Source organism: Cyrtonyx montezumae, unplaced genomic scaffold, assembly GCF_038088225.1.
Source record: "Cyrtonyx montezumae isolate F1298 unplaced genomic scaffold, pur_monq_1.0 scaffold_36, whole genome shotgun sequence".
NCBI lineage: Eukaryota > Metazoa > Chordata > Aves > Galliformes > Odontophoridae > Cyrtonyx > Cyrtonyx montezumae.
The window spans coordinates 8,623,153-8,641,923 of NW_027072041.1; the positions used below are offsets into that span (position 1 = coordinate 8,623,153).

General features: G+C 38.6%; 1 protein-coding gene across 7 annotated transcripts in view; it reads left to right on the top strand.

The window, feature by feature from the left end:
* The window catches only part of NTRK2 (neurotrophic receptor tyrosine kinase 2), a 203,253-nt gene that overhangs the window by 63,633 nt on the left and 120,849 nt on the right, over positions 1–18,771 (top strand). The window lies entirely within an intron of this gene.

The following is an 18,771-nucleotide window of genomic DNA, read 5'->3' on the forward strand; positions in this document are numbered from 1 at the left end:
GCTCATATCAGTCCCAGCAAGTGGCTTGAAGTACTGCTATGGGAAAAGGAAGAGTTATATTTAATTCATGAATTTTTGCATGTCTTGCTTAAGCAGTTGGTTGCTTATGGGCCAAGAGAAGAATTAAATACAAGCAAAATAGAACAGAAGCCTTTTAATTCTAAAACAAATGCAAAACAAAAGTTTTGTATCTTCAGCAAAGACTTGCAGTTTGGCAGATGTGATCAAGTTGGTTATGACTGTAGTAATCTTCCAGTGAGAGCTTCCTTGATGTTCTTTGAGAGATAACTTGGAGGAGATATGCTCAAAATGTAGGATCAGCGTGTAGCTTGGGGACATATTTATTGCTTGAATTTCATCATGTCACTGAAATACTGAAATTTTTTCAACTTTCTGCTTATATCTACAGAAACAATTCTGTACTGTGTTATACCTTACCCTAATGCTGATTCAGTGGGTGTCAATCTTTTATTATCTTAAGAACATTTAATTATTTAGCCAATGAGCAGAATATAAAGGAGGGATAAATTAATGTGAGTGAGTGTAGTATGATAAGGTGTGGAGAAAATGAAAATGTTCAAATGCACTATTTTTAGCATGTAGACCAGTAAAATCAATGATGACATTGCTTATCTGAAAATGATACAACAGGCTATTTTTTGTTGTTTGACATTGGCGTTCCAATCCAACCCATTAGTTACGGGTAAATCACACAAATTGTTTGTCTCAGTTGCATAATGGACACAATAATATTTATGTATCACATGGATGTTTAGAAGACAGATATGTTTATGCCTGTAAGTACCTTACAAAAAGCAAATTACCTTACAGGAGGCAAATTAATATAACTACTTCAAAGACTAAGGGTTCTTATGAACTGATCCATGAAAACCATTCTGGATAGAGGATTTTACAAAGATCTTAAAACACTTAAGCCACCACTCTCCTGTACTCTGGGAAAGAAAAGAGGAGTCTTTTTAAACATTGCTTTGGGGCCATGTCACCTTATCATAACCTATTGTTAGGCATTTCTAGCTTTCCACTGTTTATTTATATAAAATTTGGTCCCTGTATCTCAGATTTCCATTTCTGTCTTCTATTAGGTTTCCTGAGTGTGATCTTAAATTGCAGGATGTAAAAGAGGAACATAGCTCTGGTTCTAAAGCAGCAGCAATCCAGTGGGTAACATAATAAATAAATAAGGACTTAAGGAGTCATGGGGAATTTTTATTATTAAATGGTCCACTTGACTATGATCTCATTTCATTGCAGTATTCCAAGTTAGCTGTATTGATTGATGCAGAAAATGAGTTACTAACTTGTTGACAGCTCCTATGTCAACAATGCTACACTGATGGATATTGTTAACAAAGTAAAATAATCAGAGACCTATCTGATTCTAATGAAAGTATGCATAAAGAAAGAGTAAACAAATGCTTTTGATATTCCCTTCTTTCTCTCCCAAACAGAAGCAGATAAACAAGAGGTGAGATGAAAAACTGTATTGCACATGGATATAGTGTGAGTAAAGTGAGATGACACAGAAAACAAGGGAGATACTGAATATAGAAGGGACAGGTCAGAGAAAAGATAGAGAATAATCATAGTTTCCAGGACTCTACCTTGATATTGGTTGAGGCTTATACGAGTATCACAACTCTAAAACAAGGCTTGATCAAGGTAGTAACAGGAGAGAAGAATCAGTCCTAAAGGTGTAAATTGCAGAGAACTGACCTACATGCAACCAGTGTTCATGCTACATCAGAAATCCTTACTCTATAGAGCCTAGAATTTCAGTTTCTTAAGTGCAATGGCTGAACACTTACATGCTTTTTTATGAATTTTTGTCCATATGCAGATCACACTGTTTTGAGAATGCACTGTTTGTAAGAGAAAGTAGTGGTCTGTCTCTTGAAGAGTTTTAGAGAGAAAGGAGGCTGCATGTAGGAAAAATATGAAGATGAGTGCAGTGGGAAGTAGGAGAGAATATGGGTAATAGTAATTGTTTGTCTGTAACTAGACTGAGAGCAAGCACAAAAATAGCTTGAAAGAAGTATTCAAATATTGTGAAAGAACAGTAAGAAAGAGAACGAACAAAGAATAGCAGAGCCAGCATATTAATTGTTCTTTTTATTTATTATTATTATTATTTATTTTTATTTTTAATTTTATTTTTTATTTGAAGTGGCCCCAGGTCTCCAATGCTTTAAGTACCACTTACTACAAAATCATGGAGATCACCATTTGACAGATGCTGAGACTAGATGATGCTTGGAAATTAGGTGCTAAAAAACAATTGTAAAACAACATAGGTGGGAACATGATTAGTAGTTAAATAGAATGTATTCTGTCTATTTAGGTTGAAATTATATCCTTTGTATATCCATCTCCAGCTAGCAAACCAGTTGATTTGGAAGGGGCTACTGGCAGAGGTGCTGTTTGAGCAGTTCTTTTGTTGCTCCTGCAGTCTGGTCTGCCTCTTACCAACACTCAGCACAGCTGGCATTGACAGTCACTCTGAGTAGTGCCTGATTCAGCACCTCCATGCTCCAAGCAGAGTGAGCTACAGCAGGGTATTCTGGGCTGTGTACAGCCAGGATTGGAGATCTTCAGGTATGAAGACTCCACAGCCTCTCTGGGCAAACTGTACCAGTGTTCAATTACCCTTATGGTACAGGTTTGTTTGTTTTTTTTTCCTTATGTTTAAAGTAGAATGCATGCTACTTCCAGTAAAGTGACATCTTTTTCATGAGACTTATGTGATTAAGGTGTGTGAATTTCAGCTGAGGGGATTACAAGTATATGTTGCTTAGGACTTTGCTCCACTGCTTTTTCAGTACCTGGGAGATTTTATGTGAGCGTCCGTGTGTTTGCATTCCTCAGTTTTCTAAGATTCATGTAGGATTCCTGCTGTGGTTAAATTGCGTTATTTTCTATTTCAGACTTTAAGTTAGAACTGGTTTTTTTTCTTTTTTTTTTTTCCCTTTTTTTTCTTTGTCTCCTGAATTTGGGAATCCCTCTGCTTGTCCTGTATAGTAGATAATGTTCTAATTATCTTGTTCATAATGTTGTTTTTTTAAATGTCTGTCCATGTTAGCTACTTATGAATTCTGTTAGCAGATGCCAGTGCAGTTGGAGTGCCTTTTTTTGTTTCATTCCTGTAAAAGCTTTTGGTATTGTGTTACACACCACAGGGAAAGATTCACCATGAGCTCAGTCTGTTTTGCACAGCGCACTTTGCTGTAGCAGTCTCTACAGCTGCTACTGTTCTGCTTCCTGCAGTGGAGCTATGTCCTTTAAAGTAGCATGGATGAAATTACAAAAAAAATCAGTTCCATTGATGTATCTTCTAGGTAAATGTGCGTCTAGAAGAGCCACACAAGCAAAAATTGCTCAGAGATTGTATATGATTTTAAGGTTTTCTTATAATTATTTGAACTTCCTCAAACCAGACAAGATACTTGTTCTTTCTTGTCTGATCTTGCAAGAATACACAAGAGTAACCTTTTATCCATGGCTTTCTTTTAAGCATCTGATAATGCCTTTGTTTGTATATTCTCATGTATACTCCTTGAACATGAATATTTGGAAGAAACATAAAAAAATACATTTTGCTCTTTTTGCAAGATTTGTGACACTTTTTTTTTCAGAATTACAAGAAATGCTGTAAAAACATTATTGTAGCAATGCTGTTGCTGCGTAGGAGGAAATAGAGAAGTATAAAATTTGAGAGAAAAATAATACAAAAAGTAACCAAGCTACTTGAATATTTAGCAAAAAGAACGCTTCAGTTTTGCTTCAGTTCTGGGCAAAAGTTCAAGATTGTTTTATTTGAATGAATGGGTCCTTTTTATATCTCTTTTTTTGCACACATATGCCCACCCACCAACATAAACCCATGCATGTTTGTCATTTCCAAGGATGTCTACAGACTATGAGCAGCTTTGTGTATTAGTTCTTGACACAGCCTCAGCACTGCAACCTGTGAATTCCCCAAGGTGTTTTTCTTTATGGGTAGCTGAACACACATTCTCCTAGTGACTCATAGTCGTTCGCAGTTCTCTTACGGAAGATGTTGTACCTCTCTTGTGCTTCCTCATTTGTGTGACGTAAGTATGCCTCCCTGCTTCACATGGGCTCTGTTTTAACCTTTTACATTTATTTACTTCTGACACTATGGCTATATTCAGGATTTGGCATCTCACTTTAAGGATCAGAAAAATTGTTATACATAATGCCTTTTCTCCCTGTAAATGAGTGAAAAGTCAAGTAGAAATGGCATTGCCCGTTTTCATGTATGTTTCTAGACTGCTCCCAAAACCATACATAAAAATCAGAATTGCCTTTTTAAACAGGAGTTCCTTATAGAATTGTGGAATCACGGAGACTGGAAGGGGCCTCTGGAGATCAACTAGTCTAACCCACTGCATAAGCAGGTTCCCTGCAGTAGATTGAACAGGAAAACATCCAGACAAGTTTTGAGTTCTCTGAGGAGACTCCTCAGCCTGTTCCAGTGTTGTCACCCTCACAGTAAAGTTTTTCCTCATGTTCATGAGAAATGTCCTGCATTCCAGTTTGTGTCCATTGCCTCTTGTCCTATCACTGGGCACCCGCAACAGTTTGGCCCTATCCTCTTGACATCCACTTTTTAGGTATTTATAAAGCACTGGTAAGATTCCTCCTTCAGTCTTCTCCAGGCTGAACAGTCCCAGCTCTCGCAGCCATTCCTGATAAGGGAAGTGCTCCATTTCCCTCATCTTTGTAGTCTTCCACTGAACTCTCTCCAGCAGTTCCCAGAACTTCCCACAGATGAGGCCTCACCGTGGAAGAGCAGAGGAGGTGGATCACCTCCCTCGACCTGCTTGGCCATGCTTTTTTTAATGCACCTCAGGATACCACTGGCCTTCTTGGCCACAGGGGTGCATTGCTGGCTCATAGCCAATCTGTTGTCTGCCAGGACACTTTATAGAGTATAATTATACACTTTATAGAGTATATACTCCTTTATAGAGTTCTTTTCCATCAGGTCAGCCCCTAACCTGTATTGGTGCACGATTGTTCCCCTCCAGGTATAGAACTCTTCACTTCCTCTTGTTGAACCTCGGCATGCTCCTCTATGTCCTGAATGGCCTTCTGTTGAGTTAGCCACTCCTCTCAGCTTTGCATCACCAGCAAACTTGCTGAGGATGAATTCTGTACCTTCATCCAGCTCATTGTTCAAGATGTTTAACAAGACCATTGCCAGGAACACTGCTGTCTTTAGGCCTCCAACTAGACTCTTAGCTGCTGATTACAATCTTCTGAGCTCTGCCAGTCAAGCAGTTGACTCTGCCAATCATGGCATTGTAGAAGGCTACTTGATTTGTTAAGCATGATATCCTGTTGTCAAATCCATGTTAACTAGTCCTAGTAACCTTCTTATCTTTTACTTGCTTGGAGATGATACCAGAATAAGTCTTTTCGTCACCTTCCCAGGGACAGAAATGAGGTTGACTGGACTGTGGTTTCTCAGGTCTTGCTTTTCATCCTTTCTGAAGACTGGAGTGACATTAGTTTTCCTTCAGTCCTCAGGCACCTCTCTTATTCCCCATGTCCTCTCAAAGGTGATTGAGAGTGTCTTGGCAGTCACTTCTACGAGCACCCACAGCATTCATGGATGCATCCTGTCAGGGCTCATGTGCATCAAGTTTGCCTAGACAATCTGGCCAGATCCTCCTCCATCATTTCCTTAGGGGCAGTCTTAGCAGTAAAGTCTGAAGCAAAGAAGGCATTCAGTAACTCTGCCACCTCAGTGTCCTCCAATACCAGAACATTTCCCTTATTCAGGAGCAGGCATATGTTTTTAGTAGTCTTCCTTTCTTGTTCACCTAGAGAAGCCTTTTTTGTTGTCCTTGACCTACCTCACCAGATTTAATTTTAATTGGTCTTAGCCTTCCTTGTTGCATTCCTGCATGCCCTGACAATGTTCCTGTGTTCAGACATTTTTCCCACCTTCCCTAGACTTTCTCCTTCTCCTTCCATTTGAGTTTTTCCACAAACTTCTTGATAGTTCATGCTGGTCTCCTGCCACCTTTGTCCAGTTTCTTGTTCTTAAGGTTGCATCGATCTTGAACTCAGTGGAAGTGGTACTTGAATACTGACCAATTATTTTCAGCTCTTATCTTCCAATCTTCTAATACATGGTATACCTCCATATAGGTCCTTAATGAAGTCGCAGTTGGCTTTCTTGAAGTTCAGGGTTGCAGTCCTGCTTATTGCCCTATTTCTTGCACACAAGAAGCTGAACTCCACTGTCCCATTGTTGCTGCATCCAAAGCTGCTCCCAACCTTCTCATTCCCAACCTGTTCTTCCTAGTTCATAAGAACAAGGCCCTCTCGTCTTTTCCTCCACCACCTTCATCAGAAAATTATCTTCCATGTACTGCAGGAACATCCTGGTCTGTGTGCCTGGTGATGTTGCTTTCACAGCAAATATTGGAGTGATTGAAGTCCTCCATGAGAACCAGTGTTTGAGACTGTGAAGTAACTTTTAGCTGCCTGTAGAACATCTCATTAACTTTCTCTTCCTGATCAGGCGGTCTCTAGTAACCACCCATATTAGTCTGTTCCTCTGTACTACCCACTGCCTTGCCTTTGTGGCCTGTCTTTCCTAAAAAAGTACATAGACATCTGTGACAGCATTGTAGTCATACAAGCCATCCCACCATGTCTCTGTGACCACAGTCAGATCATAGACCTGAGATCACACACAGATCTTTAGTTCTTTCTGTTTGTTTCCTCTGCTGTGTGGATACAGGCACTTCATACAAGGAAAGTGAGCAGAGGATGCGGCTTTCACTAGCGGGATGCAAGAGGACCCCCACACACTTGAGGTAGATGGCCTTCTGGCTCATGTCTTGGGAAGCAGCTGAATAATTTTTTTCACTGTTTTGACTGTCCTGGTTTATTCTCCAGTCACTTGCAATACATTGCCATTTCAGACCCTGCTCGTAAGTCCTTTAGTTTAAAGCCCACCTCAGTAGGTTGGCCAGCCTGCTGCCAGAGATTTCCTAGCCTCTTCTAGACAGTGGACCCCATCCCTCCCTAACAAGTTATAATCTTCATAAAAAGTCTTATTGTCATAAAAACTAAAACCCTTGCATCAGCACTAGCCACACAGCCAGGAGTTGATAAACACTGTATGTCTCTTTCTAGCTGTCACCTTTCTTCCAGCTGGCAAAATTGAAGAGGAGGTAGCTTGTACATCAGTGTTTTTCACTTGCTCTCCCTGGACTTTATGGTCTTCTTTGATTCTTCCCATATGTAGACATGCAGTTTCATTCATTCATGCCCACAAGAAAGGGAAACAGTAGATGGAGGACTGTTCTCTTGAGAAGCTCTGTCAATGTCTTGGCAATGTCCTGGATCTTGGCACCTGGGAGGCTACATATCTCTTGAGACTCCTTGTCATTTTGGCAAAGGGGAGCTTCATTGCTTTTTTGCAGGGATTCATCCACTACAAGCACTCATCCTTTCTGTGTATGATATACATTGTGGGCTGGCTGTACAGTTTCTTCTTGTGGATCTTTGTCATGAATGTCACAGGTGTTCTATAGCTGTTAAAGCTTCCTATCTGTTACTAGTAGTAAAGGTTGACAGTGGGAATTGGAAGTGGGGGCTGCTTTTGCAGGTCACCAGAGACCAAGGTGCTTTCTTCTCAATATTATCCACTACTGGATTGTGATAAACAACCTGCCTCTTTATCTCTCAGTGCTTCTGATACTATGGATTTGCTCTTCTTTTCGTCCTCTGCCCTGTACTGTTCCACTTAAGACTATTCACATTGTTAGTGTCAGGAACTAGGAAGAACTGACAACAATTGTGTGGAAATGAGAAATCAGATCTAACAAAATAAGATCAGCTTTATTTCTCTGAGATTTTTATTAAAAAAATAATAATAAACAATAAAAGGAGGAGATGGAGGAGATAGGAATCTTACCATTTTGTTTTCTTATGTTTGATTTTTGGAACTTCCTAAAGAAGTGGGGGGAGTAGGGATTGTTGGGAACAGTGTCCTTTATCATGAAGTGAAATGAACTAAAGTAGCAGTTCAGGAAGTATTACTAGTTCTAGGTTTTCTTAGTTTTAAAGGTTAATGACACAGTTACTCAGTTTCCCAGTATAGCTGAACACACTCAGCTGCATTTTGAGTGGAGTAATGCAAACATGTAAGAAGTATTATTTTTACAAAATCCTTCTGATGATCCTGACAAGTTACAGAGTATTTCATGTATTTCTGGCAGTTTCACCAACTAGTCTGACTATGGTTCCCCTGTTTCTGCTAGTCCCTCTTTTTCTTTTCTGCTCTGAATGTTAGCTTTTCCTGAGGAGTCAGAACTGGGATTTTTCCCTCAGATTCACTTTCTGTTTTGAACACATAATTCTCATAGAGTAACAGGAGGGATGGATCCTCAGCACCTGTAGTGCAAAGAGGCTTCTGCCACTGGAGGAGTTTCTCCATCATGAGCCTTGTGAGGAACACCCATTCCATGAAAGTTGTCTCCAGCCCCATCATGGAGACTGCATGACATTTTCAGGTAGAAGTTTTAGTGTTGGTTCTGAATAGAAGACACGGTAAACAATGAAGGAGTTCAGATAAATGCTCTTTTAAAGTCAGTGAGTTACAGGAGCCTTTTGTTTCACCCGGGAGCACCCAGAAAAATGAGCTGATGACCACAGCTGAAACCTGTGATGCCCAAAGTCTTCCAAGAACGTTCTGCAGTTTTGTGTCTGTATGTTTGTGCAGTTTCAAGAAGTTGTATTCCTGTGATTTTCATCAACAGGCAGCAGAAGGAACACACCTCCCAGTAATACTTCTTTCACATTTGATACCTGAACCAGAATTTCTTAGCTTCCTTAAATTTATTTGGAAATAGCCTCCATAATGTACCCCCTGCATTCTCTGCACTGTTTATCTGTCCTTTTCCCTTGACTAAAAGCAGCCTGTCCTCAGCTGCCTCTGATGCAGTTGTTCTTTTGTTGAACATCTCTCACACTGTAGCTACTGAAGGGTCAAACTGAAACAGGCAGCAAACTTCTGTGTTTGTGGGCATGCTGTAAAAATTTCTGATCGGTGTCATTCTCTTATGATATTCCTATAAGCTCTCAGAGACCTCAGTCATCTTGAAGACCGGTAGATAGTCTCCACTGCTATGTTTCCCTCTTTTTGTGCTTCCAAGTGCTAGCTTCTTGGCTAGGCAGGTAGCATAACTCCTTCTCTAGATGTCTGAATCTTGTGCTTTGCAGCTGGTCTTGCACTGGAGTTTGCTCCAGGCAAACTCCTGCCATCAGAACTCATGCAATCTGCTAGTGATATAGTAAACCCCAGGCAAATTAAGCACAAAGACATCACCTCTGGCGCATGAAGGCTTTGGGCTGCAAAGGTATTCTGCTTTGTGCACTTGCTTTGTGCTTGTGCAGTCCCTTAGGCACACACTTTTGGTCCCTGTTGGAGGCAGGGAAATAGATGTTTATTTGGTTGGGTTGACGTGGCTGTTCTTGCATTCTTTGCTATGCTTATCACACACAGGCAGGAAAAGGAAAGAAACTTCCCTTCTCTCTGTTTACTAAGTGTTCTGTTGCTCTTATAAAGAAGAGTATAAAATAGGTACACCTGGCTTTATTTTGGCAAAACTGCTTAGACTTGATTTAGTGTAAAATCCCCCAATAATTAACCAGATGATCTAGCATGTGTGCAGAGGAACTGAAGGAAATGTTTTTCCTTTCATTCCTTCAAAAAGCAGCCTAAACCTGGATCTTAGACATGATCCATGCCACAATACATGTGACATGCACAATAGAGGCATAATAGCTAATGAAAAGAGAAAATGAGGAACATCATTCTGTCCCAAGAGCATGCTGTCCACTGAGAGACTTGAGATAGTCTGAGTACCCTGCTTTTCCCTCTGGTGTGCTTAAACAGCTCCTGAGCTCAGGTCTGTGTATTCCTGCAGGACCTGCAGAGGCTGAAAGTAGATGGAAGATGCAGAGTGTATATTATGAGGAGCTGATACTGGGCTCTCACAGCTTTACCCTCTGGCACCAAAAGAAAAGGAATTTCAACCATGTGTTTGTAGTCATTTACACAACTGGCTGTGATCTATCTGTGTACTTTGAAAAATGCTCGTGCCATAATGCTTTCATTATTAATCACAGTGACATTGCCTAGCATCTAAATGCTTAGCTACTGCAATGGTGGTAAGTTTTGCATCTTGATTTTCTCCTAGAATCCAGGACAATAATTCTGTCCTTTATTTAGCATTGCTGAATACAGACTATGCTATTTAACTATGCTAAATGTATTTGAGTATGCTAAATAAAGGCTATGTTTCCACAAACTAGTGTTTTGATTGCATAAAGCGTAAGTCTGAGCACCAGTATCACTGACCACTGCAAGTAAAAAATAAAGTTTGTGTGCTCTATTGCATACACTAGTTGGCACTGGAACAGTGCATGCTTTGCCACTGTATTCCTCTATTTTGTGCACATTACATTTATTCCTGTTATTTATTATTTGCCTTTTAACTACAAGGCATACTCCTTCTGGGAGTTTCCTAGGTTTCCAGCTGACCTAACCTTCAAGTTTACTTAAACCTTGATCAGGTACTTCAGAGTCAGCTAGTTAGATACCATGTGTTTTTCCAGTTCTTTCAATTGCAGCTGGGTACTGCTAACCTTTCTTCTCTGTTACGATCCTGGAAAAGTGTTCAGGACAGTGAGGAATGTTTTGGAAATGTTTCATTTTAAATCAGTTCAAAATTTCAGTTTAATGACTTGGTCACTGGCTTTTCTTCTTTTCAGGGAAAAAAAAAAAAAGAAAAACCTCAGCTACAGTGTAGAGAATTCAGTGGTTATGACTGTTACCTAGTCAAAGAGCTGTCTTGTTAATGTTTTAAACTGAAGTCCTGTCATTGTTCAGTAGAGAGGGGGAGGTAGAAATGGGCTGCACAGAATGCATTTTTGGGATCTAAAGATGTTGGTATGATGATGGCATCCTTCATTTTAAAAAAAAAATTAAAAAGAAAGGTCAGTAAGTGTGACTTTTTTTTACACAGTGACCCCTTTATACTAGCCTGCCAGTAACAGAGTGTAGATGCGAATTGGGCTCATTTATGTTGATGGGGGTGAGTGTTTCTTTAGGAAGAGAAGTGCAGCAGCCAAGTTCCTGTGGTTGGTTGTGTCAGCTTCCTTGAGCATCAGGGGAAGTATCTTTATAGTAACATGGGAAACTAAATCCTCACAGTGAGTTAGGTGGAACTTAATCTTGGCCTTTAGTTCCTCAGTTAACCTTGGCACTGTATCACACTGGACTCTGGATAAGGGAGGCATGTTAGAGAGATTCTTAAGCAGCTTCTTAAATAAAGGATGAAATATCAGTGTTTTGCTTTAGCATTGCTTCCACAGCAGAATGCACAAAGGAGATAACAGGAAGGAGCCTCAGCTAATAAGGTTTCTCCTGATCTTGCCCTGGACAGTAGATCACTCTCCTAGGTGCACTTTAGCTACAAAATGTTTATGGAGAAGTGGAACTGAAATTTTAGAGGGTGCCCTTAGCTGCAGTATAAATATACCTGTCAGCACTTTGGAAACATAAGTGGTATAGCAAAAGATATTTCATGGTGCCAGCGAGAAAACTTCGTATGTTTAGTAGTAGTTATGAACACAGGCAGTAGACTGAACCCTTATCATACAGACAGATGTGTTCATGAACATTTGTGTTCACGTTCTTGTTCATATTCGTGTTTATATATGACAAACATTCTTGGCTTTGTGTGTACCCTGTCAGCAGGCTGCAGATGGTTACCTTCTTAAATGTGGTTGAAGGTAGTTTTCTGCTTTCCTTAACAGAACTTCTTGGTGTTTCAATATTTTTATGTGTGCAGTATACTCATAGTTTAGTCACTTGAAAGAGAAAAGCAAAAACACGAATACGTCAATTTTTGAAATACTTTATGGCTTCACTGGCTATGATTCACATTTTCAAATACAGTTGTACATCTGACACATTTCTGTTTTTTCATTTAATTAAAAAAGGCTGCTAATCATGAAAAACATGTTTGAAATGTTAAAGATGGAAAAACAAGCAAAGCGAGTTGGAATGGGTTTGCATGATTCCTACAGCCAAATTAAACAGATTTGTTTTCCTCTTCTACAAAATAGTGTTTTGTAGTTCTCTGTGTAGATTTTAGCCTGTCTTCAGCAGAACTAATTATCACTGGAGGTTCCTTATACCTAACATCACCTTAACCAATAGTTTGTGGAAATAATTTCATTTTCTTTTTTATGAGACTTATTGTAAGGAATTTGATAATTGTTTTGTAACGAAGTACAGTGTGTAGCAGTTTGGATTGGAAAAGTAGGTCTAAATCAAAAATCATGTAAAGCTCCTGGCACAGAAAATGAGTTAGGTAGGGCTAGTAGGAAATGTAGTCAAAAGTCAGGACTACATGGAGTGAAGTAAGGTCCTTAGTCCAGACCAGGATGTTCATCGCCAGAGGGCTGGTAGACAAACAGTAACACCAGGTGAATCTCCTGCTATTCCTTTTGTGAAATCAATGAGAAATAGAAGTAATAGTTCGAGAAATGGGTGGCATTCTCTGTTTTTTGTTTGTTTATTTTAATTTTATTTTTTTTCTAAAAAGGAAGAAGTATGCCTTGGTTGTTAAAGAAAGTTAGGCAAACTGAGAAATGATAGAGAAGTGTAAAGGAGGATTTGAAAACTAGGTTAAGGGAAATTAGGAGGGGAGATTTGTGGGGCAAGTGAGAAGACGAGAAATGAGAAAGTAGGAAGTTTCTTAAACTGTGATAAGAGTAAAAAGGAAAAGGTTTTAGGTTATTTAAGGAGAAGATTGTGGTATAGCTAACGGAGAATATACTAAAGAAGTGAAAAATCACACCCTTCATTTTCATTCTAGAAAGACTGAATATGTTCTGAGTAGAAAGAAACTGGAGAGAGGATTAGGACAGGAACAAGAAATTGTGAAGTAGTTTCTAGGATTGAAGATGCAACATTTAATTATGATGGCACAAGTGGGATTAACTTCCATTTAGCTGGAGGGATGACAGATGGTTACTGTGAGTTCTGTCTGGAAGGGTGTGGGTGTCCCGAGACTGGCTTTGAAAAGGTGGTCAAAAAATGGCAGGGAAGTAAATGAGGAAAGGAAATGAGCACCAATCCTCACCAATGAAAGCAAGACAGTAAAATGGGGAGGGTACAGACCTATGGAGAGTATCAGTTCTGATGAACTGTCAGTCAGAAAAAGCAGATAACGAATCCCAGAACAATAATGTGAATTTGTTCTAGATCAGGCCAGTATTGGGAATACATCCTTCAGAGATGTATTGCGAAGGTTCTCAGGCCTAATCTAGTCATAGTAACTGACTAGCTGGTACTACAATCATCAGAGTAAAAACCTGGAAGCTGGATCTTCTCTCAAACTTCTGTCAGCCTGAAGTCAGGATCTTGTAATTAGTGGAATTACATGACTAGAGTTTCTTTGTTAGTATGAAATGCAATACCAGAAGTGTGTACATTTCAGAATAGTATTGTGGGACCAGGGGGAAAAAGCTCTGCTTCTGTTGGGATAGATGTCCTTCTTCTAAGTGTCTTGCAGTCAGCTATCTTTTACTCTATTCCATTGTGTGTCCAGGTAGTCATGAGTTCCTGTACAGTTTTTAAAGAAAATAAAGCAAATAAAAAGATTAAACCTTTGTTTGTGATGAATACTGAAAATTGAACTGACAGGGACAAGAAATAACTTCTTGTGCCTCAGCTGTTGCAGGTAATGTATGAAAGTTTTTTCTGCAAAGCTCTATAAAGAGCATGGTGGCAGTCAGCCAGTCCCCTAGCTAGGACACCTCTGTTGACAGAGGTTTTCTTAATCGGACTTGTGCTGCTCACGTGATCACAAGATCAGATGTGAACAAGTAGGCAGTGGGTAGGCATCCTTGGGGTATTTCAAGGAGTACAGTGATGTTCAGTGTGTGCAACTAAAATCATGGCTGAAGCAGAAAAATGATGCCTTGCCTATCCACAGAGTGCAAATAATTGTATGCACTGAAGTAATTGTTTAGCCTTCCTAAAACAGAACAACAGACTGTGTTGTGGTGATGGGTTCTGCAGGGCTTGCCAAGCAGCAAGAGCAAACCTGTTTGTTTCTAGCCTGGTTTCTACAACCTATTGCTCTTTGAGCATGGAAACAGGAGCTCCAGGTTTGGTACAGGGTAAGCACTGTAATTGACTTTACAGGTAGGGCACTTGTAGCATGAGTGAAAGAGGAGAATTTTGCCCATGATCTGTCAACTGCCATATTCTTGCTAAATTTACTATGTGGTCACTCTGCAATTTTTTAGTAAGACTGTTGGTTTCTGGTTTTGTTATTACATAGGTTTTCACACTTTCTGTAGCCTGTCACTGTAATCTACAGCTCCACTTTTAATCTACAGCTCATCTCTTTTCTCCTGCTTAAGTAAAGGCCCTTTATATTCCCAGGCTTGCTTGCTCTTTACTGTTAATCATTTACTCCGTTTTGGAAGTTTTTTTACTATCATACAAAAATGTAAATTTCCATGGTGAGCACAGCTGTTGTGTTTCAGAATGTATAGCATTGGATATAATCTCCTTTTGACTGTGATTTTGCAATTCAGAATTTTTAATGACATATATTTTTAGTAAGATAATGGCTACCATTTTATTGTACAGCACTAGTACCAGTATTACTGCAGTGAGTTTTGCTGCCCTATTAGTATACAAGGTACTGAACTTAACTTTAATACTGCTAGTAGTTATTCTCGAATGTCTCCAGTGCTACCATATTGTCCTTGAAAAAGAGGGTAGTGGAAGTATCAATTTCTAAAGCACTGTTTTTTAACAATGATTTCTGATCTCTAGAAAGTGGAAATGCTGGTAATTAAGTAGGCTGATAAAATGGAAACTAGAAGACTCTTTGAAAATAACCTGTTCCTTACATCCATGAGCTTACTGTTTTTAGACACTCCTCAGTCCTCTGTGGAGATACAATCTATGGACTTCTGCCAGTGCAATGCCATGTGGCAGTGAGAAAATAAGTTGATGTATTTGTTCCTTCATGCACTGGATGGTAAATAAAAAAATATTTTCATGGTTGGATCCTATTAGTGTAACTATCTCTGTTAACCAACATCTTTCCAAGAGGATGTCTACAATCAGTGATCATTTGGCTGTTTGATAGCTTTCTTCGTGTTCTCTTGGACTGATCATGTTTTAAAAAAAATTCTTGGCTTGATGTATATCCAGTCTCCTAGTGTGCTTGATTTGTTAATTAAAAGCTTTTTGAATCAGAAGAATCATTCTGTAACCTTAATAACAGAAGTTATTATTTCTCTGAAGATTAACTAATAACAATAGCTAGAGAGTGATTTGCAGATCTGTTAGGTGAGCCAAGATGGAAAGAGGAAACTTTATCTGCATTGTAGCAAGTTGCACAGTAGCTGAATATATCTATCTGAAAGCTGTTTGAAATAACTTGTAGGAAAGGAAATTTTACAAGAAAAATGAAAAAAAAAATATTGAGGAGGAAAAGCACAGTCAGAATGAGGATATAATAAAATGTAAGATAAATTTGGAGAAAATTACCATACACCTTCCAACATCTCATATAATTGTTGGCTTTCTTCTTCTCGTTTTACCATTCTAAATTACTTTAGTGCTTAAACAACACAAAGAAGTAGTTTCTTGGTCTTTACCTGCCATGTAAATTACTACTTTTCATGTAAATGCATTTCATCATTCCTTTCTGTGTAGAAAAAAACTTTTCTTTTTTAGAGCTGAATAGTTATTTTTCATAGAAAGTGTGCTCAAATGCCTTTCAACTCTAGGAAAGGTCCAGAGACTGAACAATCCTATTCTGCATCAGTGGGTACTATGAAAGCCTAGGAGGTGGCTTGGGCAATCAATAGCAATTTTTACTTGCTTACAGTAATAAAAATAATATATATAAATACAGACCTTTTATATGTGTGTGCATATAAAAACATATATTATATCATTCACATTACATATATTATATAGTCTAAAATGAGAAGAAGGAACACCTTTTCAGTTGTTACCTATATGTAGATCATGTTGTCTAGAATTAATTTGCAGGTTTATTTTATGAATAGTTTTTGAGGAATGCTGAAGAAAGGTCTGCTTGGATATGTAAAAAATTGGAATTAGGAGCATGCAGTGGGAGTTCATTAATGATTCAGGATGGTAGGTTTCAGTTTTCCCTCCTTCATTTCACAAGGCAGAATCCAATCAATACTTTCCTTTCAAGGTCACAACTGCTGCTTGGTCTCTGTCCTTCTTATAACCCTTTCCCAACCATATGAGTGTTCTGGAGGATTTAATTACTAGTTTAATCGAGGTTGTCATCAATAACTCTTAGCATCGTCAGGCTCGGACATAAAGCCGTATTATTACAGGAGAAGGTTCAGCTCTGATCGAAGTACAGGGGAGCTGTGCTGATGAATAGCTTCAGGTCACACTGTTTGGCAGTCATGAAAGGAGCTTTTTCCCTCCCTTCCTGTCCCTAGTAATTCTATGGTTGTGTTATGGCCAGGAAAGTACGTTCAGCTGTGAAGGAGTGGTATTTGATTTCAGATATTTGATTCTGCAAGGTTTGTAAAATTGAGTCGAGTTAGAGAAAATAGTTTGCCTTTATGTAAAAGACATTTCCATTGTATGGGTTATGATTCATCTTAATTTATTACGGAAATTTGTATTCTGGAACGGCACAAAAATGGTAGATTTTAAAAAATACTAATAGTTCATTATTTTTTTCCTTCTTTGGGAATTGTTTAAGTGTAGACTAAATAAACTTTTTGTACACTCATTAACCTCACTTTGTAGAGTGGTATTCCAAATCCTAGAAGAAGTCCAAGATTCAGTATTTTAGTTGCAGGGAAGGCCACAACGATTCTCTGATGAAAATGGAAACCTTTATTGTGGTAAAATAGCTTTCCTGTTTCAAGAAACACCATAAGCAGTCACCCACAAATACAGAAGAATATCTTAATTATACTTTTGTTTGGAATCTTAGAGTAATCTCTCAGCCAAGCATTTGCTTCCTGAATAGGCTGCTAAAATACAGGTTTGATACTTTGTCAATAGGCAAGCAGTGCTGCCTGTCACTGTATGCTTGAGTTTTCACAGAGACATCAAATTGCTAAGTATTACTTATCTGCTTTTAAAAATATGAATTCTCGTTTCAAAGTGATATTTAAGATCTGTAAATTTGATTAAAACAAGCTGAATACACTAATAGTAGTCTGATATTCGAGACCAAAAAAATTTAGTCAAGTATAATTTTTATGTTGGCTGAAAAATAGCAAATAAAATTTATAGCATTGTCTGTTCATTCTCCTGCTTCCTAGGAAAGTCTAAACGGGTTAAAGGTCTGCAGTCATGAGGGAGTTATCATAATATTTTCAGGATTCGTTTTCTGGAGGTCAGATATATTGTAAAACAGTATGAACACAATCATTCCTGTTGAATACAATGGATCCAGATTTGCTGTGGATTGTAATCTTTAACCAGTCAAAGAAAATCTACAATTCACATTACCCTTTCTTCTGATGTAGTATTTAATATGGTTCAAATGAGTTTTACATATACTCTGTTGATTTTATGCTGTTCATAAAATGATGGTAATAGAAAACCTAATTATATTGCTTTTATTTTTTGGGGGTTTTTTTTGGGGGGGGGTCTGGGTGGGACACCAGTAGTTTAAAGTTTATATAATTTACAGGCAGAAAGCTGTTCAGTGACTTGTGAAGTATGTTGGAAGATATTTGTGTATACATATGTATAACGTATAGCTACACACATTTTCAAGCAGTATGTCTGAAAAAGATTGTTAAAAATGTTTTTTGATTGCTTTTGTATGTTTGTAGTTTTTATATGTTTGTCCCTACGTTGAATTCATAATGTGTCTAGATCTACTGGCCACAGATTCATTGTCTTTGCACATAGAAGTCATTTTTTCAAGTTTCAAAGAATACTTAGAACCAATATCTAACAACTTGGGACAGAGCTCTTAATTTGAGAGTATCTGTATTCCTTGTGATGGTTCTTTCTAAGCTATCACAGACTAGAAGAGGAGGAGAACATCACAGTGCCTCTGGTATTACAGGAACACTAGGGCCTTTGGCACAACAGATGTCAGCTGGGAGAAAATTCCTGCAATGCAAGTTGGTTAGAGGTTGATTTCAGTACTAGGAGTGAAGAGCAGTGCTGGGCACTGAACAAGCAGTCTTCCTAGAATGTCTTCTAAGGATTCACTAATGTAGTGAATTACTGACTTGCCTATTAACAAATTGAATTTTGGTCTGTATGTGATACCCAACAAAAGCAAACTCTCCAACAGAATATTATAAACAAAAATGTGCTTCATGAAATATGACTAAGGACAAACCCTTGACTTCAGAAGGGGCTATCTAGACATTAAGTTTGACGGATGACCATCAGGTCGAGGGAGGTGATTCCTTTCTTCTACTTCATTCTCATGAGATCCCACCTGGAGTACTGCATCCAGTTCTGTGAATATTTTTAAGCCATACAATTTTCTGTAGCTCTAAAACACACATACAAGCTGTGTTTAATAGAACCAACTCAAAAAACTTATGGAAGTTAATGGTGATAGCTCTTCCTCATGGTGTAGATCATTAAGTGAAAAATGTGAACTGGGAAAGATCTGGAAGTATTGCAATGGG